The sequence below is a fragment of the Mytilus californianus genome, unplaced genomic scaffold (assembly GCF_021869535.1).
Source record: "Mytilus californianus isolate M0D057914Y unplaced genomic scaffold, xbMytCali1.0.p SCAF_1, whole genome shotgun sequence".
Lineage (NCBI taxonomy): Eukaryota > Metazoa > Mollusca > Bivalvia > Mytilida > Mytilidae > Mytilus > Mytilus californianus.
In genome coordinates, this window is record NW_026262581.1 from 119,025,981 (window position 1) to 119,052,329 (window position 26,349).

Genomic DNA, 26,349 nt, shown 5'->3' on the forward strand with positions numbered 1-26,349 from the left:
GAAAAGTCAATTGCAGGCGTCGGCGCTTGATAATATGATTTAAATGAAGTTAAATGCTTAGTATAATGAAGTCTAACTATATAGTTTTTATCGATGAACACATAATTGAATTTAAAAATAACATATAGAAATATGTTATTTGTTAAATTCTTTTTAAAACGAATGGAAAAATCAAATAGACTGAAATTTTTTTCACTGATAAATCTTATGATGTAGGCGGTAAAGTAAAGTTTTTTCATGTTAAGTATGCTCGTACCGAAAACTGCAACTTATAATGTCAATCACCTTTCGTATGAAATTAAGCAGATGTAGTATGATTGTCAATGAAACATTTATCCATTCGTCCAAGTCCAAATGTCGTGTTTGTAAGCAACCAACGGTCACCATACGTCCTTCAACAATGAACAAAACACGTGAAACAATTAAAACGAGAAAAACATGTTGGTTATTAATGCGCTTTAATATTTGATTTGTCTTTGCATACGTTTGATTCGAGGGTCACTGATGAGTCTTATGTAGGCAAAACGTGCGGCTATTGTACAAAATTTGATGAATTTTCCTAGCTCTTCACTTTTATTGCTGAAACGTTAGCTATTGCCCAGTAATATCTTCTCTATAACGTTTAAACTGTTTTCTTTGAAGAAGGATTCGTTGCTATAAGTGAATAACTAAAACCAAAGTACTAAAGTATTTGTAGAATGTACGCATGTAATAAACTTCTAAATTAAATCGTTATTTTATTCAGCTATCTCAATAATAAGGATAATATATTTTATTATTTTAGTTTTCCTGATTTACTTCAATGTAATTGATTGAAGTGCAGATATACAGTAACAATTCCAACTGTCATTAATTTGATACACATGCAGTTATAGTGTAAATGTTAAGTGTGTCAAACTATATCAATTGTCGTTAACTTGATTCACAGGAAATGTGCAATGGAAAAGGTCGAACGAACAGAAGACTGACCTTACAACAGGTTCAGTATTACATAGACTGAACATGCCTTGTAGTCTAATGTGGTGTGGAGAAACCATGAATAAAAAAGAGAGGCGAACGATACAAAAGGGACATTCAAACTTATAAGTCGAAAATAAACTGACAACGCCATGGCTAAAAAGAAAAAAACCAACAGACAAACAATAGTTCACAAACCACAACATAGAAAACTAAAGACTGAGCAACAGGAACCCGCCCAAAAACTTGTGGTGATCTTAGGTGCTCCGGAAGGGTAAGCAGATCCTGCTTCACATGTGGCACCCGTCGTGTTGCTCATGTTAGTACAAACCCGGTAATAAGTCTAATTCGGTAGGTCCCATTAAGGGAAAATTGGACGGGATTGTAGTTACGACATTTGGAACATATCATTTGTCAAACGGATATTCCATAACGGTCAACCAACTCGTGATGGCGTCCGTAACTCGACTCGTGATGGCGCCCGTAACTCGACTCGTGATGGCGCTTGAAACATATGGTTTGAATAAAAAGTCCAGTGCACTTAAATTAATTGAACAAAAACCACTACTTAGTTTATATTTCCAACAGAGTGACTATTAAACAAGAGTTGGGTGTTGTTATGAACACACCCACCATTATTTCGCCTTTTGTGTCATAAGGATACTATTCAGTACACAAATACATCTTACTCTCCTTAACAATAGAAAATATGTGAACAAAGGTTAATTTCCTATTATTACGTGTCGTACTGAATAGACTTAGATAGACTATACAGTTATTGCACCGATTGGAATAACAAATCGAACTCTCTGGTTTCGGATTGATTACTGCAAAAACAATGACGTATGGAAAACAATATTGCTTATCATCGTCTATGCTATGCATGAAGTGCAAATTACATTCTAAGAAATCATTGTTTTCTATATGTAAATGATATCAACAACAAAAACGACAAGGATATAACTTTACCCGAAATTAATTTCCTATAATACCATACTAGTACTTTAATTTTGTTTTTGTTTAATTCATGTGTACTATGTATCCTTTCTATATGCAGATACACACATGTAGTCTGCGTGCTTTCTTTTTTCATTTAAATATCTATATGGAATGAGAAAAAAACGTTATTTTGCCTAGAAAGTCACTAACGTAACATTAGTACATTCGGTATCATTGATCTTACATTTCCTTGAATTACAATTTGACGTATACTATTAATGGTTGCTTCTTTATAAAGCATCTAGGCAAGAAGGATTTAGAGCATGGTATGGACACTAATAGTTTGATATCGTATGTTGACCTCTAAAGTTATTTTTACTTCATTGTGTTGTTGGATTACTACTTTGCTGATGTTTATTACCCATTTCATTTTAATATTACCATTTGTTTATTTTACTAATATACTGGTAACAGAAGACGACTATAGATGGGACAGGCAATAAGTTACTTTTAAAAAAACTAAAGTCACAGCTCAAGTAGCTCTTGCAAAAAAGCTATATTAAAAGTCCATAGTCGTCGAAATACAAAAATACAATATTCTCAAACTGTATTATCGTCTTTGAAAATTGTATTATGGTCGACCATTTCTGTAAATTCAGAAACTTTTGCTCGCATTTCTATTTCCGATTGCTCAACAATGGACAAACATGCGAAAATAATTATTGCGACTTAAATAAATGCTGTATATAAATAATGCTCTCAAAATTCAAAATGAACGTTTTTATTTTTGAAAAAGCTATCTCGTCTCAATTTTTCCGTGAAGGTAGATTTATGAAACTCTTTCGTTTTTTCTATTGTGAAATATTATTTTCTTCTTATCAACATTCAACAGTTAATAAAAATTTCAGGGCTTCCGCTTATTATCATGATTTCCTATCGAAGGGTTACTTCATACAAGTAAGCGTTTGTACCATTGCTACTGAAATTGAAGATATCTCTACCAGAGTTTTAAGGATGACATCTTGATTGACCATTATGAAAAATATACAATACTGTTACCGGAAGTGAATCAGTTGAATCTTTAACGAACGTATTTGGACTAATCCTTATTTCCTAGAAACATACCTCCCTACCAAATATATTTTTATTTCATTGTAATGAGATCCTGGCAAAAACTCAAAATATAAAAAAAATATCATGAATATCAAATAATAACTCAGTGACGCATGTAAATAAACTGTTTGATTGATTGTAAGATCGAAACGAAAACAATCCAGCTTTATGACAGTAATATTTTAATATATTAATGACGCTGGTGTGATTCCCAGAACGACTGATTAATTATTGTTCCATTTTTGAAAGCAGATATTGTTTACAAGTATACCAAGTGAGAGGGTTATTATATAATATAAATCCACCAAAAATATATATTACATTGATACTATTAATGTTCAAAGTATAAAAAATACTTTACGATAAAATAATAAAGCTGTTTTTTAATTACATTTTTACTTTAACATTATGAAAAGTACTAATCTCCTGAATTCTCTAGCAAAAGTATAGGATATTTTAAACCATTTTGGCAATATGAACATTTAAACAAAATAGCTTTCTTTTTAAATTGACTCCATCCTTTTTACATTAATTACACAATTAAGAAAATTAAAATGATACATGTTTATCATAGCGTAGTCAAATTATTAACTTGCTACAGAATTTTATACACCCATATGTCAAGATTACTAGGATAATTACATATTTAAATTTGGTGTGGTGTCATTAGATTTACAGAAACATTGTCAACTATTATTTAGTGTACACGAAAACAACAAATGTTCGTATATATGCTAGAATGTACGAAATATCAAACTGATTCTTTGACACGAATAAATCGGAGATGGATGTTTCAGCACACGTTTTATCACCAGCCCAGTGGTCAGCACTTCTGTGTTCACATGAATTATTATTGATATGGTCATAGTTAACTTCATTCTCTATACAACTTATGTTTGGAAACCACTGTTACAAACCCCCATTCAAACCAATAAAAACTTACAGCTATCATCTCGGATATTGCAAGTCAGGCTTTTTAAACCAGTTCGCATTGGAAAAGATGAAAAGGAGAACAGATCCCTTCTACAACTTCCAACAAAGGTCTCGATGCCCTGAACTTGGACAATATCCTTCATCATAAATCAGTTCACTCGAAAATCCCTCCCTATTTCAAAGATCAATCTGTACCTATCATTTCTTATACCTATACCAAACCAATTGTTATTTAAAATTTTAATTACAAACACGTGTTGCAGGATCTCAATATTGACGACTTCAAGTATAAACCTCCTGATAGCACCTGTGCTAGTTCCCTATTTACATATAATCCAGCCACGTTATTACTGGTGACCTGAACATTGTCAATAACTCTTCTCTGCGAAATGTGTTATCCAAAGGCCCGTGATTCCTTAAGCCTAAATCCATCAATTGGAAACACAATTTCAAGATACTGATGGATTCTGTCGAGGATTATATTAGGCAATTGGTTAAACGCGAGTAATAGTATTAAAACATTTGACTTTTCTACACTTTACATAAGTATTTCCCATTCCAAACTAAAAGACAAATTGAAACAGTTGGTCCTACTTTGTTTCATAAAAAAGAATGGCCAACGTAGATACAAGTATCTTATCTTAGGGAGGGATAAATCGTACTTTGTGAAAAATCACTGACCTCTTCTTGCCGACTGTTCCTTTATTCATATGAGACTGACTTCAAACAGGGACTTCTTAGAAAGAAAGAAAAGAAGTTGGCAGTATCTTTTAACTTCACTTTCCGCTATATAGATTATGTTCTCTCACTTCAAATTTGGCGACTATGTTGAACACATCTATTCCATAGAACTTGAGATAAAGGATACAACAGATACAGTTAGGTCTGCTTCATATCTTGACTTACATCTAGAAACTGACATTGAGGGTCAATTGAAAACAAAACTTTACAAAAAAGATGATTTCAGCTTCCTAATTGTAGACTTTCTATTTCTATGTAGCAACATTCCACCAGCGCCTGCATGCAGAGTATATATCTCCCAGTTGATACGATATTCCAGGGCTTGTATTTCCTATCATGATTTCCTTGATAGATGGTTGCTGCTCACAAGGAAGCTATTAAACCAAGAGTTCCAAGTAGTGTTGAAATCATCCCTTCGTAAATTTTACGGACGCCGTCACAAGTTGGTTGACCGTTAAGGAATATCTGTTTAACAGATGACAACGGATATATTCCAATTGTCGTAACCACAATCCCGTCCTCCTCCCCCCCCCCCCCCCCCCCGAACGTGACCTACCGAATTAGATATATCACCGGGTTTGTACTAACATGAGCAGCACGACGGGTGCCACATGTGGAACAGGATCTGCTTACCGTTCCGGAGCACCTGAGATCACCCCAAGTTTTTGGTGGGGTTCGTGTTGCTCAGTCTTTAATTTTCTATGTTTTGTTTTGTGTACTGTTGTTTGTCTGATTGTCTTTTTCGTTTTTAGCCATGGCATTGTCAGTTTATTTTCGACTTACGATTTTGATTGTCTCTTTGGTATATTTCGCCTCTCTTTATTTATCAACTGTTTACAAAACTTTGAATTTTTCGAAATATGAAGGATTTATACACGAGGAATAGATAACCTTAGCTGTATATGGCAAAACCTTTCGGAATTTGGGTCCTCAGCGCTCTTCAAATTCGTTCTTTATTTTGCCTTTTAAACATTTTTTTAGCGTCACATATGAGTCTTTTGTAGACGAAACGCACGTCTGGCGTACACAATTTAAAGCCTAGTATCTATGAGGAGTTTATTTGAAAGTATGAAACTTCGCCAAAATTAAAAGCAATAAATTGAGACGACAGTAGTTTACCGAAGTTAAAATCACGTAAATCGATTAGAAAGAGACAAATCAAGGTAACAAAACAAAAGCTGAGGGAATCACATGAGAAACAAGACCGGTTATGTCGACAGCTATGCTTGAAAACACCTTAAGATAACAACTTTGAGAGAAAGAGTGGAAAGGACAGTTAGATAAACAAAGTATTTGTATTCATCTATGTATAGTTTAAAGTTTTTCTGGTTAAGCATAGTTAGGGGACACTTCTGTGTAGGTCAAGGTATGAATCATAGTGAGGAGACAATTATGTTTAGGTCAAAGTATAAAGCATAGTTAGGAGACACATCTGTGTGGATCAAGGTATGAAGCATAGTAAGGAGACACTTATGTTTAGGTCAAGGTATAAAGCATAATTATGAGACACTTTTGTGTAGGTCAAGATATGAAGCATAGTGAAAAGACACTTCTGTTAATGACAAGGTATAAAGCATAGTTAGGAAACACTTCTGTGTAGGTCAAGGTATGAAGCATAGTTAGGAGACACTTATGTTTAGGTCAAGGTATAATGCATAGTTAGGAGACACTTCTGTGTAGGTCAAGGTATGAAGCATAGTTAGGAGTCTTTTCTGTTAATGTCAAGGTATAAAGCATAGTTAGGAGACACTTCTGTGTAGGTCAATGTATGAAGCATAGTAAGGAGACACTTATGTTTAGGTCAAGGTAGAAATCATAGTTAGGAGACACTTCTTTGTAGGTCAAGGTATGAAGCATAATTAAGAGACACTTCTGTTAATGTCAAGGTATAGAGCATAGTTAGGAGACACTTCTGTGTAGTTCAAGGTATGAACCTTACCTGGCTGCACAAATCCAACACTGTAAACTTCTATCATTACATACTCTGCAAAGTTACGTCAAGACCTACGTTGATTTATTTTGATCAATGAAAAGTTTCAAAATCAATATTGGACATACGAAACACTGACAAAGAGATATCGAAAAATGAACAGACGGACATAGGCAGATTGCAATATTTGTTAGACGAAGTAAGATGGTTAGCAGTGTGTAGCTTGCAAAGCTTGCCCAAATATTTTATATATTCTAGCTATATAGTTTGTATGGGTGAAATTTGAAGTTAAATAACAGAAATATGTTATTTGCTTATCTTTTTATAAGAAAAAATATTAAGATGTAGACGGAAATCCAAAATGGTTTTTTCTCAAATATACATCTTAAGATGTAGGCGGTTGAATAATGAAAACAAGTTTTCCAAGTTAAGTAGGCTGAAGTAAACATGTACCTAACGTTTTACAACTTCTAATGGCAACGACCTTATGTATTTGTATCAAAATGTTTTAAATTCATTACTTATAATTGACATGTTTAAATGTGGTTATGCACAGGCAGAAAGATGATTTATATATCTTAGTGGTTACGATTGATAAACATTTTCTTACGGTTTTCTTCTTACATGTATAATTTACTCATAGTTGGCGAAACATGATCCTTTCATATATAGCTATTGTTCGGTATCATTAACTATGGTGTTTCAAAACACTTTGACGAAGGTTCTTTGCTTTACAAAGAAAACTAAGATCAAAGTTCCTAACTATTTAGTAGGTGTATTCATTGGATCAACTGATAGCTTGAAAGAGGGTTTCTTTTCAGCTGCATATGTTAAATAATCTGTTTTATCTGATTTACTTAGATATATTTGCTGTACATTAAATTCACCCAAATGTTACCATATAGAGAAGAAACGTTTTTTAAAACTTACCCTATTAACATAAACTTGGAAAATATATTTTTAAAGAAATATTCAGAAAAAGTATTAACAGGTCTCTCAAATTCTTAAAGATCTCAATCGATTTCACCGACATCTGTGTAATTTCATAAATGCATAGTATCAGATTTCCAGGAATGTACTCTGAGGTCTAGACATATCATAAAATTATAAACCACTTATTAAGATAGCACAAAACGTAGTTTTGTCAGATTTAGAAAAATGAGAATAAAACAATGTTTGAAAAGGACATTCGTAACAAAACCAAAATTGTATTTCCTGTGAAACTACATGTTGTGTTCCGGAAAAAAAATGATTCATTTAGGTAAGGACATCCTTCGATGCAAAATTTTACAAAGACATGTAAACATGTAATTTTGCCTCCAACAGCAAATGAATTAGCATTGGGAAAGATTTAACGGAGAACCGAATTGAAAACAAAGGTCTCGATGCATCGATTGAGGCAATATCGTTCAATAAAAATCAGTTCAATCGAAAAAAAAACTCCATTCTCTAAAAATCTGTATGTTCCTGTCATCTCTTATACCTTTACTACATCTACTGGGCTCAAATATGAACTATTAACGCGTATTGTAATATTGACGACTCCAGGGCAAGTCTTAACCTCCTGATTGAACCCATTCTAGTTACAAATTCACATGTAGTCCCCGATTCATATATAATATGGCTGGGCACGTTATTACCTGTGACCTAAACATTGTCAACAACACACCTCTGCGAAACGTGATGTAAAATGGCATTATTACTGTAATCCTAAATCCATAAATTTGAAATGTAACTTTAAAATATTAGTGGATTCAGTCGATGATTATTCCAGGCAATGGGCTGAACGTGAAGAGGAAGACGCAGATACTCTTTCAGAATTGGTGGAAGCTTTGAGGTAGTTGATGCAAATAGGTTTTAAAAAAACTTAATGAGAATGTGAACACTCGTGCTACAACTATCTTAAAAGATCTGAATACCGTTAAACACCAGTCCTACCTTTATGAAAAATATTATCTTCGTCTCTACAGATACCGTTTGTGTTTGTAAATCACATTACATAAACTGCTTCATTATGAAGTTAGGTATTGACAATTCACGTTGAAACGTTATATTGCTGGCTCTACCAAACTGTGAAACACTCTCCGAAACATCTTTCCAATTTTCTCTTTAACATCTATTTTATCAAAATCAAAGCCGGACTTACAGTGAAATTATGTACTTTAAGGGCGGTGTGAATCAGATGTGGAGACTAAAAAAAATAAAGATCCGTGAGACTTTTACAATTTTAGTCGCTTACCTATTGAAATACTAGTAGTACAAAACATTGCATTTCTCTACCCTTTACACTAGTATTTATCATTCAAAACTTAAGGACAGATTGAAAAGTTAGTCGAATTTTTATCATACAACATTATGGCCAATGGAGATACAAATACCTCGTTTTAGAAAGGGATTAATCATATTTCGACTTATATGTTTTGATCCTCCTTTTAGTATCTCCGTCTTTTTGTAGCAACGAACTACATTTTTATTGTTTGACTCTTATCATGCATGTGCTAGAGACTCCGTTTCATCCAAATTCCAACAGATTTTGACAACTTTTAGATTTCGACCCTATCAGTGAAACCAATACAGAGGACAATAGTTCTACCTCTTTATTTTGATACCTGTTCCTGATTGCCATCGTAACGATAAATTGAAGGGTACCTGTGATAGACGTCTATGAGACAGTCACCTATCAATGCAAGTTAACGAAAATGAACATGTAGAGATATCGTTATAAACGACAGACAAGAGCTTATCACGTATGACAAGCTTTTTATTTCACTGAGTTAAGCAATTAAACAACGATGACCAACACCAATAGAATAATTAATTATCAAATATCTATCATCATCATAAGATTCAAAAGAAGAAATCATGAAGAGTCGTCGACAGTCATTGGCAAGATTTTCAACATTGAAATAATAGTACACATATTATTCATAAACATGTGACTATACTATCCATATGACCACTCATCAAAATCAAAGACACAGTTAAACAAATAAAACCGGTAATTCATGAACTCATTGCTTTCTATGCGAATAAATTCTTGCCTTTTCCATTGTGTTTTAAGTTTATTTAAAGAGACAGTCATTTCATATTGCAATAATACCTAAACTTGGTTTATGATAAAAATTAAATTTATCTTGTATTAAACGTAAGAGCATACTAGCTGGTTCACGGAAGTTCGGAAGTGCAAAAATACATACTTCTGATCAGAGAAAAGGCAAACATGCCCTTCTTTTTTTAAACTCATATAATTCTTTAATAATTCAAAATAAACATTTAACAATGTTTCAGTAGTGATCTTATTTCCTTACGCTTACCAAAATTACCCAAATATTTCACATAAAGTCAAAGTTACAGTTATGCATTGTACTTTAATTGACCTTTTTACTTGTTTGATCGAGTGTCACTGATCAGTCTGTTGTCGACAAACAACAAACTGGCGTAAACAAATTTCTTGGTAGAGGGGTCTAAATACAGCACAAACAACATTTTCCAAAAGACCAAAACAGTGAAAAAGTATATTTTCACAAAACGCATTTGACTAGCAGGTCGAACAACGGATGTTCTTAAACCTTGCTGACTGCCATTGGCGATTGCCAAATAAACGGATCACCAGATGTAACAAAATGGATATTGTTTAACATACATAGAAAGAAAGCTTTACAATAAATCAACACGATCAAAATCAGTTTGAGCTAAGTTATATATTAGGAAGTTAAAAACTAAATATCAAATGGCAAAGAAGATAACATTAAAGCTTCCCACGCATTTGTATATAATAAAACCGCTATATATTGTAAACAACTAACAACACTTATACATCGCTGTTTTTATTTATGATCTTTTTTGCTGCAAATGTATTACTGTTCTTTTATGTACATCGAAGTTTATGTCAAATATTTCTCTTAAATTACGATCGTAGCCTTTAAAACCGTTGACGAATTATCCTCTAAGCTTATCGTCATCGCAGTTCTTCTCCGGTGCAATGTTGACTATGAAGTCGGTACGGGATCGAATAGTGTCGAGAATCGGAGCATCTTTGTTTAATTCATCTTCGATTTGTCTCAGCACGAATTGTTCATTCCTGGTATTATGTAATCCTTATTAATTTCTTCCAATAAAGTAAATTCTTCAATCCATTTCTGCTGTATTTTGTCCTATCACACGTTTTCCTTTCCCATAACCTGAAAACGGAATGAAATAACTTATTGAAAAGTTGATGTTTTCAGCCAACATCTTTAAACTATCAATTGATTTGATTTTTCTTTACCTTTAATCTATTTTGCTTAAAAAAAAATTTTGTCTGAAGGGTTCCCATTGAAATGTATTTAAGTAACGCGTATCATGCGCACTGAATTAGAAGCAGGGAATTCATCAATGCGTCGACAACAAAACAAAACAACACAATAAACTTAACATAACATCATGTGTTGACTATATTGTGAAAGTAATTTGCAGAATAAATGTAAATAAAAAACTAAAAATACTTCAAATATTGAAAAAGAAAAACTTACATGATCCGATAAACAGAAATGGTTTGGTAATGTAATGAACTGCCTCAATTGTAGAAACAAACACAATATACAGGAACATAAAAAGCACCATCAAACATTTAGTATCCATGCTCGCTTAAGGCTGTTTCCTTTTTTTGTGTACAACTTCCAAGGTTTAAATATATGTCTGAATCAACTGTGTAAAACACAGTCTATTTATACTACTCATGTCACATGGAAATTTACCAACAAGATCTTATCTATTTAAATGACACACCGGATTGATCATGTTTACAAAAAATAGTCTCTTGACTTAAGTAGTATGAAAATACATAAATAAACATAACACTTGGGTTCATTGTTGTATTATGATTCAAGTTACCTTGAACGATTTTGTAAACGTGAATTTGTATTTTTGAAATAACACCATTATGTATCGAGGAATTTCGAATCATCTTTTGAAAAGAATTTAAATAAATGGGTTTTTTTTCTTTTGATTATGATAATCATAATATTAAAATCAACAGTTTACTCATTTGCCATATATGGTGCCTTTAAATTCTTAGCTTTAAAAAAACTTAATTAACCATATAAGTCCGATACAAACTAACTAAATGTATAATTTTAATTACAAGAGATATTGATAAACGAATACATTGTTAATGGAATGCAAAACAAATTACTAAAAGCAAGCTCAACATGTCAATGATAAATAGACTGATTATTTTATTGCTAATAGTTAATGTTATTGTTACTTACTGAAGTAATTGTTTCTACAGATTTGGTATTTCTTTACTGGTTGACATTATAGCATGCATTATTTGTTTTTCTTGTTGTGAGTGCCATTAATTATGTGTTTTTGAACATGATAATATAAAATTGTTCACATTTGTATGTCCTGTTCTTTGAACTATTATAGTGACCTGAACTCCGGCGTCTTTCTGTTTCTGAATTGACCCTTTCCTTGCAGTGTGACCTATGAATCTCTTACCATAAGCCAGTTCTTCAGAAGCTCCATTTAAAAAAAAATATTTTAGATATCGATTTTGTACCGTGTAAATCTAAGGTTTTTGTACCAAAGTACCTTCATAATTGGTACCTTGAAAAGTATTTGCTTGTATTTAAAGATGGAAATCATCTTTTTTCATTGTATCAGGTCTACAAGGTATTGTGTCCTGCTTTCTTCAAATTCTTTCAGTATTATCTTTGATTAATTGATTTTACTAAATTAAATTCGACGATGGTTCATATTTAATTGTTCCATTTATTTCTATCTCTTTTGTTGCACTAAAAAACATATCATTATGTCTTACACTTAGGGAGGGATTCCTTAAACATTTCCTTTCACATTGAGTTTTGTTTTCATGAATGATTGAAAAATATTGAGAGTAGATCTAGATTTTTGTTGCTCCTGAAGGAATGATTCCAATTCAGCACCTGTGACATTTATAATTCTAAACTGCCGATACTTTGGTTTAATAACTTTTATTTCGATTCATTGTGATATCTGTAGCTTGATCGTTGACATTTAAGTTTGCATGTCTACTTGTAAGTTATCGTCCCTTTGTTTTGTGCAGTTTGATTTGATTGTAAGTTTATATTTTCATACCGATTGCTAAATCTTGGAACTGAAAAGTTCCGGTAATTACCAATATGCCTTATCGCTGTTCGGAAATCTGCGACATTCGACTCAACATTTTGATACAAAAAAAGCATCATACAACAATCATTGCACTGTGGCGTTAGATATTTCTCTTGTAACGTAAAATTTTACGTATAAAAATAGGGAGATGTGGTATGATTGCCAATGAAACAACTATCCACCAAAGTTCAAAAAAGTGGATGTAAGCAATTATAGGCAACCGTACGGCCTTCAACAATGAGAAAACCCCATACCGTATAGTGGGCTATAAAAGGCCCCGACATGAAAAATATTAAACGCTTAATTGAGAAAACTAAAGGCCTAATTTATAACAAAACAAATATGACAGACATGAACCAACCACAACAACTGAACTACAGGCTCCTGACTTGGGACAGGCACATGTAAAATGTTACGTGTACGTTTGTGATGCAAAAATGGATGAAAAATAGCGAGAAAGTGCTTAATTGAGGGCTGTCAATATCATATTAGGTAGACAGGGGGGGGGGGGGGGGGGTCTATATTAAAATCCATAGAATTTTAAAATAATTTGCAAAAATATAGTATATCATACTTTTTTCAAATATATAATAAAACGTAAGGGCCACGGGGCTTCTTTTAAAGATACAGGTTGTGCAAAATTGTCACATTTTGTATAGTTTGTGCATGAAAACTACTATGTTGTGTGATAATAAGAAAACTAAACCATAGAAATAGAAATTAAAGATAAGATATGAGAAGATAGTTCTTATAATGTGCTTTCACAAAATAAACAGAAAAATTTTGGTCACGGGACTCGTTTTCTTGCTACAAAACATATAGGTAAATTCATAATACATTCCTTTTTAAAAGTAACTTTATCTGAGTTATCTGCCCTTATATGACATAGTTGAAAAAATTGAATCAAACAAAATATGTTCTGTATTTATAAGAAACAGTCATAAAAATATCAAAAGACATATATTTTTCTTCATTTAGTTGAAAGTTTTACAAATGATTTACATTCCTCTCTTGAAATTTGCCCATTTAATTAAAGATCTAGACCGATTATTTCCTGCTATTGTATAATCCAAGACGGAGGAAGACACCCGATCTACCTTAATAGTTCATTTGCGTCAGAGCTATCTACAGATTCCCACGGGACAGTGTAATTCTCTCCTTTTTTTATCATTTGATGTGAAATGTAGAATGTAAATAAAACACGTGCATTTAATACATTTATGTTTATTATTGGTTTGAATGTATATTGTGTTCACTGTAAATCATTTAATTTACCACCCCCGCATTGTTTACATTTGTTTAGGTAGACTGATCTCAATAGAGCTCAGATCAAAAGTTCAAGTAAGGTTAGATAGTTTAGTCCCGGCAGAACTTATCAAGCATGTGGTCGGCAGCTATTTATCTATATCTCGTTTGAGAATTTAAAGCAATTTTAGCAAAATAACAAGATGTAAAACGGAAAATGTTATGTTATGTTATCATTGCAATTTTGTTGTGACTTATTACCGTTACAATGAAAGAGAGGCAACAAGTCGAAAACAAACTAACAACGCCATAGCAAAAAAGAAAATGACAAACAAACAACAGTACACAAAACACAACATAGAAAACTTAAGACTGAGAAACACAAACCCCACCAAAAACTGGTGTTGATCTCAGGTGCTCCGGAGGGGTATGCAGATGTGCTCCACATGTTGCACCCATCGTGTTGCTCATGTTAATACAAACCCGGTGATAAGTCTAATTCGGGGAAAAGGGGACGGGATGGTAGTTACGACAACTGGAACATATCCGTTGTCATCAATGAATGGCAAAATGTTTTGAGAATTTGTTGACAAGTCCCCTACACTTGATAATGTCGCCTTATTACACGCGCTGTCGTGATACGAGTTTTACGGTGATGTCTACACAATATGACAACAGAGTTCGATAAAGTTCTGCCATTTGCAAATAATTCGATACACAGATTTTAACTAAAAACAAAACAACCACCAACGAGGTACCTGACTTCAGATAGGCTCATAGACAAGAGGATTTGCCAAACTAGCCAACACTTCTGTGGGAGATCCAATTTATCAACAAGAAAGAATGCTTTAATTCGAAACCAAAGGCACCGATAAGAACGCCATTCTTTTGTTCCTTCAGATTATTTCATAAAATTTTGGGAGCTAGACATATTGTGTAAACATTTGTCTATTGTTGAAGACTATGGCATATGCTGGCATCCAGTTAGATATCTTCTGTGCGGATCTAAATGCCTTTTTAAAAAAAAATATGTTTTTGTACAAAGGTATTTTATTCGTGAAACATTAATGAAAAATAATTCTAACAACTTAGAAGTTTAAAATTGACTGAATGTTATTATTTCATATAGTTTTCATTTTAATTTTTTTACACCTTTAAGTATCGTCGTTTCCATTATTATATATTCTATAAAATGACAAGTCGAAAAAAAACAACAACAAGACAAATACCAGTCTAATAAACAGTACAAAGACCAACTAAAGATTGAGCAACGCGAACTCCAATAACAACTATGGTTAACTGATATACTGCTCCGGAAAGGTCAGCAGTTCCTCCTCAACAAGTGACACCTGTCGTGTTTCTCCTCGTTGATGAAAAATATCCGGTGTAAAGGCATCACACTATAGAGGATGGGTAAATGCCCTAAGACATTATCAATTTTATATTGTATATAGGTAATTCACATAGAGGTATGTTGTTGCATGACTGCAATATGCATGTTAAAGAAAATCACTTTACAATCATATAATAAAGAAAAAGCGGTATTCCTGCAAATTTGTTTTATCTGCTGTTGAATAATGATATCTTTAATCGGACTAGAATCGTCGAACGACGAATTAAAGAAATATGAAAAAATAAGCAAACACAAATAGGAAATGCACTCGAACACAGTACTGTAAACATCAGGTTCTGTTAGTGTATTATCAACAACATCAGCCTCCGTGATTTACTTATATTTTAATCATTGTTTTAAGATATAAAGTAAAACGTCACTTTAAGGAAGTATGTTCCTTAAAAGAGTACATGTTTATACATCAATATGTTAATGCCGGATTCACATACGAAAATACTTAATTATCTAAGACGCAATCCTTGAATGAAAGGAAATATAAGATTATTTTTTACATCACAGATCGTTGACTTAACCCGAATGACGACTGCATTTGGCAATATTTTATTTTGCACTTTGCTCTTGTGATCTAAAGTAATGATTTCAGGGTTTTTGATTATTGAAAAAGGCTATATCGATTTTTAGGGTTTTAAAAAGTTTTGGAATCCCATGATTGTTAAAGCTGCATCTGCACGTACATACTGTCAGGAAAAAACTATCAAGTTATTCATATTCTTTATACATGATTTAAATTCGTCTAATTTGTAGAAAACTGACTTTTCTGAATGGATTGTAATTTTCCGTTTTCTTATGTGCCTTTATTCTTATTTCAATGATAGCAAATTTTTAAACCCAACCAGTTATGAAAGTGTTCCAACCCAAGTGTTCCAATCCAAAGTACGAACCATTGTGTGTTGGTCAAATACTCAAATTATCAATTTGGGTATAGAAATATGGCCATTCAGACTTCTCTTAACTTTATTTGGCAGTAAAATGTATGTTTTAGATGGGTGTCTGTTTGGCCGTGTGGGATGTATAAATACACCACCATTCCCGGTTGGAAGGGGACAATTCAAAACTATACTTAAATCAAAAGAATTAAAGACAGTTTAAACACATTTTTATCTACTTGAAAAAAGAAGAAAAAGACCAAAAGATCAACAACAGTACGCAAAACACAACATAGAAAACTGAAGACATAGCAACAAAAAACCGTGGATAATCTCAGGTGCTCCGGAAGGGTAGGCAGATCCTGCTCCACATGTGGCACCCAGTGTTTACAATGTCAAAATTTTGACGCACTTTGTTGCCATGGTAACAGATGGAAAATACGAAATTTCATACTTGATTGATATATTAGTCTTAGATAAATGATTTCTTTTATTAGTTGTTATTGGCTTTGAACTAGCTGCCAGTAACTGCGAGTACTCTCTGATCTGTACTTTGTGTCTTTTGCTGTTAGGGATGTATAAATACCCTGCTACATCCGGCCTGTGTTTTTGTTAGATGTTTTTCTGCTTTGTATCGATCTGATTGCCATTTCCAACTGATTTTTATAGTTTGTTCTTATGTTGTACTGTAACACCACTGTCCCATGTTAGGGGAGGTTTGAAGCCATTTCCAACTGATTTTTATAGTTTGTTCTTATGTTGTACTGTAACATCACTGTCCCAGGTTAGGGGAGGGTTGAGAGCTCACCAACATGTTTAACCCCGCCACTCACTTTCGGTGCCTGTCCCAAGCCAGGAGCCTGTGGTTCAGTGGTTGTCGTTGGTTCGTGTCTGTCATATTTGTTTTCCATAAATTGTTTTGTTATAAATTAAGCCGTTAGTTTTCTCAATTGAATTCTTTCATATTTTTCATGCCGTGGCCTTTTATAGCCGACTATACGGTATGGGTTTTTCTCATTGTTGAAGGCAGTACGGTTGCCTATTTTTGCGTACATTCACTTCATTTGAACTTGGGTGGATAGTTGTCTCATTTAAAAAAATGTTAGTTATATTTCCGATTCGAATAGCATATCAGCTAGCAAACAATCGTGATAAAAACAAGCATGATATTAAAGAAAACTTATCAAATCACTAAAATTCATCCCATGAGTTCATAAGAGTATAGCGCAATCTAAAGTATTACCAAATAGATTGTGAGTGCTATGGACATTACGTCAACGATATGTGATGTAAAAAATAAATCGTATTTCCCTTTGATTAAAAGATTGTTACTGTAAAATATAAACAGATTGATTGTCATGCAATCAGGCATCTATATATTTTATGTACATACATGTATTTACATAAGGAAAAAACTTCCTTAAAATGAAGTGTTTTTTTTTTATATCTGAACAATGATTAAACAAATGGGTGGTTCAGGTCAAAATGTTGTTGTTTACAGTGCTGTTGTATTGTGCTGTTACTATTGATTGCTTGTTTTAGTTTATTCCGGTTCAAGTTATGATAATCGTAGACTAACAGATAAACTGAATTTAAGGAATACCTCTTTTTCTTTAAAATATAATTCTGAATTCTGGTTTGCATTGTTATTTCAGCTATCACTTAGTAATGGGACCAAATCAAGAAAACTGATTTAGTATATGTCGGTGTAATGGTTAACATTTATCGACAAAGTACCGTCATTTTAAGAAGACATCACAAACGAACTGACGTCACAGAAAAAGAAAATGTCCGTCGCAGGCAACAATGCAAAAGTCTGTAATACTTTTGTTTCGTTCACGAGTTTCTTCTAATGAAGTGTACAATGATCTACAATGTTCAGTACTTTTGAACTTTTGTGCAAATTTTATATGCTTTATCGCTAAAACCTTTTTCAACTGGTATGCATATGATTTTTATAGTTTGTTTTATCAAAATTATGGGATTTATTGTGAAAGTATAAATCTTTTGCAGAAATGTACTAAAGTTATAGTTAACAATAGTTGTTATTGACTTCTACGTCATTTGGTGTCTGATGGAGACTTGTCTCATTGGCAATCATACCACTACTTGATTTTCTAGAGGTTGTATTACACACTTTCACAAGCATTTTACTGGCATTGACATTAAGGCGAACTGAACGGTTTAAAAAAAGGCAATGCTTGAAACTGAAACAGAGCCTGATACAATATGCAGTGGTTTATTGAGTTGTTATATTTAACCTGCAAAGGAAAACTTTAAGTTGTTACCATTGAAAATGATGACGAATAAAAATATGAATCCGGTTTCTCCATGTTCACCATATAAAAAAAATGACGAAATTGTCAGCATGTTTCTATTTTGCTATACATATACTAGTACTTGCATGAAGTGTTTATATCCGAACTTTTTTTTAACTTTAATCCCTTATACAGTAGTTACATATTCATTGTCTTTAAGACAGACCAACGATGTAGTGATGATAACATAGTAGTTAATATCACGATTTTTTTTTACTTACTAATAGCAGTTAACGCATGTCGACGAACTGATACTCGATGTGCCCTGCCTGTGGTTATTAAAATGTTTGTAAAGTTTGTTTTTTGTCGGGCAAATTATGAATGTTTTTGTTCGTTTCAACAGCAGTAAAAGCGCTGTTCCTTATTATAGTTCTTGTCAAGTGCCTTTGTTTTTTACACATATGTATGTTTACAACGTTTCAAATATTGATAAAGCTACATTACATGGTTTCCTAAAGAAGGGACATTCAGTCATTGTTTGAAAATAAAAATGAATACTAGTATACAAGATTATAAACGTGAAATCTATGATGAGTTTATTGTTAAAATACTAATAGGTTAAGTGTTCATGAAATTTAGTAATTTTCCATCTGTTACCATTGCAACAAAGTGCGTCAAAATTTTGACATTGTAAACACTGGGTGCCACATGTGGAGCAGGATCTGCTTACCCTTCCGGAGCACCTGAGATTATCCACGGTTTTTTGTTGATATGTCTTCAGTTTTCTATGTTGTGTTTTGCGTACTGTTGTTTGTCTTTTGGTCTTTTTCTTTTTTTTTTGTTGCCTTGGCGTTGTCAGTTTATTTTCGATTTATGAGTTTGAATGTACCTTTAGCATCTTTCGCCTCTCTTTTTTTTTAAATTTGATTAACACAATATTTATCCTACTAAACATGTGCATGGGAGAAGTATCGGTGAAAACGTGTAATTAGGGATAATAGATCTCTAAAAATATATATTGTTATGTCTCGAATGTGCTTTAAAAGTTTTACGTAAAGCAAAACTTCAAACGAAATTCGGTAAAATGAAATCATCATAAATACCAGTCTTTTTGTCTACAAAAGACTAACCAGTGACGCTCGAATCAAAAAGCTGAAAGGCCAAAGAAAGTACGAAGTTGAATAGCATTAGGGACCCGAAATTCTGAGAGGGATTGCTAAATACTGCTAAGGTGATCTATTCAAGGGGTAGAAAATACGATCATATCAATGGTATTTCATGTCAACACTGAAGTACTGACTACAGGCCTGATGATACCTTCGGGGAGGAAACCTCCACCTGCAGTGGCATCAACCCAGTGGTTTTTCAAAAACTTGATCAAAATTATCTTTTCTCGTCGTTTTAGCATGGAAAAACCATGTTAAAGAGGGACGTCCACTGATTGTTCGGAATGTACGCAACCACGCCCAGTCCAAGTGGAGACGTTAATTCTGATACCGCGTGTAGAAAGAGCTTCTGAAATATTTTGTTTTATACGTTTCCTACTTTTTGCAAGTCCTATCAATATTCAAATCGAGCACCATAAATATGAGGGTACTGTCAAAATCGAAACATTCACATCGGCTGTTTTACATAGGCATTCCTTGAAGTATTAATAATAATGAGGTAATAACCCACTACACGATCAAAAATACGACTTAAAATAATAAAAGTTCGCACAATATTATCAACATCAAGTGGACAACGGAATCACAATTAAGAAAAGGTCCAGGTTTCCAATAAATAAGAGGCAACAGTAGTTAACTGATGTTCCTCTCGTAAATCCATTAGAAAGAGACAAATCAAGGCTACAAACTCATTTCAGTGACTGAATGCCAACATATGGTCTTCAACAATAGAGAAATGTCTACACAATATGATAAGCTTTAACTCGCCCAGAGCCTAGAAAGTTGTGAATCAATTCAACGCAGATTAAAAAAGATCTGCCATATAACCAATTCGCTAAATAACAGCAAAGCAAAAACGAGACAAAGATGATGTTCTAGCATATGCGTTCCGCAAATAGAGATGTTGAAGTACAAATTTTAATTGTAATGGAGTCATGATGTATGCAATAATTTAGGACTATCAAATGTTGATCCTTTCAAAATTCATAAATGAAAATCACGTTTTATATATTCGTGCATCCTAGGCGATTTTCTGGATTAACCTTCACCAGGAACGCTGAAACCTAAACATTTGGATGTATACATACGTAGCAACGTTATGAGCTATTTGAACAAAAAGGACTTTTAAAAAAGGAAAAGCCACATTCATCTATGGCCAACTTACCGGAGGGCGTTGTAACCTTAGTTTCTTATATAACTCAAGTTTGGCAAATTTAACGGGAGGTAAACATGTGAATATCATTCATACAATAGTGTGCATCATGTACATGGTAGAGACATGGTAAGTGAAATATCCGTTTAACGACTGTTCTTAGGGAATGTGGGTCTGATTTATCAGATGACAATTCGTCATACATGGTTTTTAAACCACTTTTCAATGTCAAGGGTAAACCACTGGACTATTTATCACTGAGACTAAAATTGACTTAAATCAGCATCCTGTCATTAACGGATAATTTAAAGAAAAAAATCCTGACAACATGAACACTCGTAACATATATGTATGTACAAATTTATTTATATAGCTACTAGTTTTAAAACTGTAGGATGAGTATGCCGAACAAACCATTCATTCAATGCACAATTTCAGTAAAAGAATACAAACTTCATCATCCTGTCATTTGAGGAAAATGTTCTAGCGGCTTGCATAATATAAAAGTTCTATCTTGAAAACTGTATGAGGATTTAGCCGGGAAAAACGTGTACATCATGCATAATTTCACCAAAATATGACTAAAGTTCACCATCCAATATCAGGAGTTGGCGTTAAATAAAACTATAATAATGTCTTTTTTATGTTTGATTTAAAGTCGCTTAAATTGTAAACAACTGCCTTATCGTATAATGCATGCTTAAGAGGGGAGCCCGATTAGTGATGTGGGTGTGGGATGTATAAGAACGCAGCCACGCCCGGTTAGAAAAGGGAACTCCAAACCAGATGTCTCGTTTAGTGAAAGTGCCAAGGTCACCGCGCAGACAAACTGTAAAACATCAAATATAACATGATTTATAAAAAAGGAATACAATTATCCTACAATTCTAAAAACTGAACCTAAATTAAGAAAATTCAATCTACCCCTACTATAAAGCAGCTCGATTCGAAATGCATACAAGCTAGGGCACAAACGCGACATAAATTAACATTAATCCCACTAGATCACTAGATTATAATGCAATCTGAAATTTCGCCAAGTACAGATGTCCTTCTCTTGTAAATTGTGAGGGCTGTCGACTTGACTTTACGTGATGTAAAAAATAATCTTATTTCCTTTTTGATTAAAAGATTAACTTAAAAAAACAAACAAATTCGATTGTAAACCAGGCATTTATTAATCTTTGTACTTTCACAAGTAACATACGTCCTTAAAATGACGTATTATCTTTAATATCTTTAAATGATGATTTAACAAATAAGTGAATGAGAACAAAATGATTTTGTTTACAGTGCTGTATTAGTGCTTGCTTTTGTATATTCCTCTGCTGTCGATTCGACAATTTGTTCCTGTTTAGGTTATCTTAATCCAAAGGCATACCATTTCTTCTAGAAATATTATTCTGAGTTCTAGTCTATGTTGTTATATGAGTTATCATTTAGAGAAAGCGCCGATAAAGTGACCTGATTAAGTATTTGTTGATTGAATTGTTAACAGTTAGCCAACATGTCCCGTCACGATTAGAAAGATCATGGATACATAGCTAATGGCGAGTTATAGCTTTCCCAAGTAGTCAATGCACCTTAACCTTGCCGAACACATTAACTTAATCAAAAAGACAACAGGTTCAATAGTTTTAAGTTTATAAAAATGTGCATTTTCGTATGTTAAAGAGAGGCGAAAGATACCAAAGGGACATTCAAACTCACTAGTCGAAAACAAACTGACAACGCCATGGCCAAAAAAGAAAAAGACAAACAGACAAACATCAGTACACAAGACACAACAAAGAAAACTAAAGACTGAGCAACACGAACCCCACCAAAAACTGGGGGTGATATCACGTTGTTTGCAAATACAATTCAGTCATTTTACATCGTTATCACATCTTAATACTAGTACTCAAAATATTCCTTCGGCATATATACAACATACAATAATTCATACAAAATACTGTTCTCTGTGCATTATTGAATGATATTTCTCTGGTTACCCCAAAAAGTACTAAAACTATTACTGTGGATGTTTTCCTCGAAGTTTTATTCAAAATGTTTTAAAAAAGTGGAATCATTTAGCGATTATCTTTAATATGCATGTTGCAGATATCCAACTATTCACTTGCAGATACACCCAAGAGTAACTGGGGATAGACAGATGGTCACTCTTTGTCTTCTTCAGACCGGCAGTAAAACCCTTGCCACAGTAGGGCGTCCATTTGGCTGTGCGGGATGTATAACTACGCAGCGACGTCCAGTCAGAACGGGGACGTTAAATCCGTTGCCTCGTGTACAGAGAGTTCCAAGGTCTCTGCACGTTAAAAACTCTTGCAACAACCCTTTGAGGGGCCCGTGGGTGACCTGTTGCGTGGCAAAATTTATGTCTTTATTCAGTACCCTCATTTTTAAGTGACAGTCCAAATTTCCCGACTGTCATCCCGGACGGCCCCTATTGTAGGACCTACCTATTGTATTTATTGTTAATTTGTTCTCGTCCTGAACATGCATGACATATTTGCCTCTGGACGTTCAGCAACAAATAATCATTCACTTGCAGATATTCTGACTACATATTCTCTCGAAATTATCCAGATTTTTATAAATAGGGATAACTTAAAAGTCCACCGTAACATAATTTGAAAAAACTAAACGGTAAAAATGACCATTGCCTTTTCAGATTTTGAAATTCATATTGAAATTATTATGTTAGTCTTTATACCAAAATCTATGACACACAAGACGACGTATCTTTATCACCTGCTATTTGTTTTCCTGCTGCGATGTTTCGTTCGTTGCGTGCAATGGAATGTACAGTTTTGCGGTTTGTTTGATATATATGCGTGTTTTCAGTGATGCCTAGTTTCATTGCTTAAAACTTTTAAACAGGAAAACAGATGTGTATTGGTTAGTTTAACCACAATTATGCGATTTATCGTGGAAGTATGGATCCATTTGCAGAAATTTTCCAAAAGTGGTTTGTTGCGGAAATGTTATATGTGAAGAAACAAGCTATTAAGAAATATTGTTAGGCTTGAACGGGATTTTACAGGAAAATGAAATGACCGGTGTCAAATGTGGAGCAGAATATGCTTTCTATTCCGGGGAACCTTATAAAATTCGCGCTGTATAATTGAATGTCGCATTAAAAATGAAAAGCAAACTTGTAGCTGTTACAACTTTAAGTGATGACGAATACAAATGTATGAATCATACTTCTCCATTTTCAACATATAAAACAAAATATAATATGTCAACTTTTATATCTAACATACACTGAACTGCATAAAGTGTTTATATCCTGTTTTTTTTTTTACTTTAATCCTGATTACACTTTTAGACTAAGTGATGTAATGAATATAATGTAGTGGTAAATATCGCGTGTTTTTTACTGATCAATGAATGCCTGTTGACGAACAGACACTTGATGTTCCTCGTGTTTGGTTAAATGTTTGTAGAGAGTCTACTTTTTGTCGGGCAAGTTATGAAAGATTTAAACATCAATAAAAGCGTTGTTTCTTGCTTTGGTTCCGTTAAGTGCGTTTATAAATTTTGTGTCAACATATCATACACTAATCTACTTTTTTCCCCATGTTCTGCAGAGGCCCTATAAAGTTTAAACGCATTTGAGTTTTATACTTATGTTTACAAAAAAAAAAGTATAACAGAAAAACCGAACTGCAAGGCAAATTCAAGGAGAAGTCCTTAAAAACTGACAAAATTAAACGCTATCAACCAACGGAACAAATGGAAAAAAAACTGCCATGTTCCTAACTTGGTACAGGCGTTATCCGAAGAAAATGGTGCGTTAAACCTGTTTTTATGGCTAGTTAAACCTCCCACTTGTACGACAGTTGTTTATAGTTCCGTTATAATGACAAAAATTAAGTGAGCAACCCAAACAGACATCATAGGTTAATGTGACATTAATTGGGATCTATCAGCTGAAACTATGAAAACATACATCACAGACATACAACAACAAAAACTTCAAACACACATTCCAATTAATCTAACAAAGACGCCTACGAAAAAGTTCTAGGTTTAAAGCTTTCTGTATTTACTTTTTCATCTTTTCTCTTTCGATTTATTTATTTATAGAACATTGTTATCTTTGATGACTATTGACTACGTTCATCCGAATTGTTTGCCGTTTCATGATATAATCCCGTCTAATGTAAAAATAAGGAGATTTGGTATGATTGCCAACGAGACAACTATCCACCAAAGTTCAAATGAAGTGGATGTAAGCAATTATAGGCAACCGTACGGCCTTCAACAGTGAGAAAACCCCATACCGTATAGTCGGCTATAAAAGGGCCCGAAATGAACCAATTTTCATGTTTTCCTTTGCATTAACAACATCATATGAATATATTATGCTGAATTTTATAGAATAATTTCAACTTCCTTCTAAACCATAAAATTTCATCATAAATAATTATTTTACCATTTAACACCGAAAGACCTGTCACTATTCTGACAGCCTCCAGCTGCAGTTGCTCTATTTTGTTACAATAACCCTCACTCATATCATTCAAAACCTTACAAGCATATTCAAATAACATCCTTATTAAAATCAAGCACAATTTGACTTCTCTAGTCAATCAGTAAAACTCTTTCTAAAGAGGGTCATCCGTTTGGGTTGTGTGATATGTATAAATACACAGCCACGTCTGATGAGAATGGAGACGTACTGTCTCATTTGATTCAAATCTTTATCAATTTTTTTTGTTCGGTGAACTATTATTTCCTCTTTTCCAGTTTAAATCGGTTTCTTTCTCAGAGAAATTTTAACATCAAGGAAATATTACTAAAATATAATTATTCAGTCAAAATGTTCTCATATGTATAAATGAAACTTTTTGAACGTGTGTTTTAAATGTGCATTTATAGGAATATAAATGACAATGAAAAAAAGTGGTTAAACAATTTGATCTTCAAAATTAAAATTCTATAAAATGCCCATTTCTTGATCAGTGGCGATTAAATTTAACCAAGTCTACAGAATCTTTAGCATGACATTCTGACACATATTGTTGTTAAAGATCCGATGGGTTTTCGATAATCCAGTTGAATTGCTCAGTGGGCAATGTCATCACAAATAGGGAAAGATAAGCATTAACACAGTGAGACATTTATGATGAATTAAACTTTCATTCAAAAATAAGAATTGGCAAAATGCATATTATCTAAGTGCAATTATTGCATCTAAAAATAATGATCCATCATGCAAGTACATGATTTTTAGCCCAGCACACGATGTATATACACTTTTTAAGTCTTTTAAATAAGTCCATGCGATAATTATATCACGTTTATCAGCGTCATATCCTTTTTGCAATGCATATGCGGTTTGTATTAATACCTTATTCATGATTATATGTTTTTATGGAGTAATAATCGACAGCATTAATAAAATAAACATGCGTCCATCTTAACAAAGAGCTCATAAATAATAAATGGTATATATTTACTAAGAAGTGAAGGCTAGGGATATTGGATAAG

General features: G+C 33.3%; 1 long non-coding RNA gene across 1 annotated transcript; it reads right to left on the reverse strand.

Annotated features, from left to right (window-relative positions):
* Positions 1 to 10,294: 10,294 nt before the first annotated feature.
* Positions 10,295 to 13,115, reverse strand: LOC127732396 (uncharacterized). Its single transcript, XR_007996231.1, has 2 exons — positions 11,125 to 13,115; positions 10,295 to 10,794 (listed from the first exon to the last, which is right to left on the reverse strand). It is a non-coding gene; the product is annotated as an uncharacterized LOC127732396 (long non-coding RNA).
* Between the last annotated feature and the right edge of the window lie 13,234 nt (positions 13,116 to 26,349).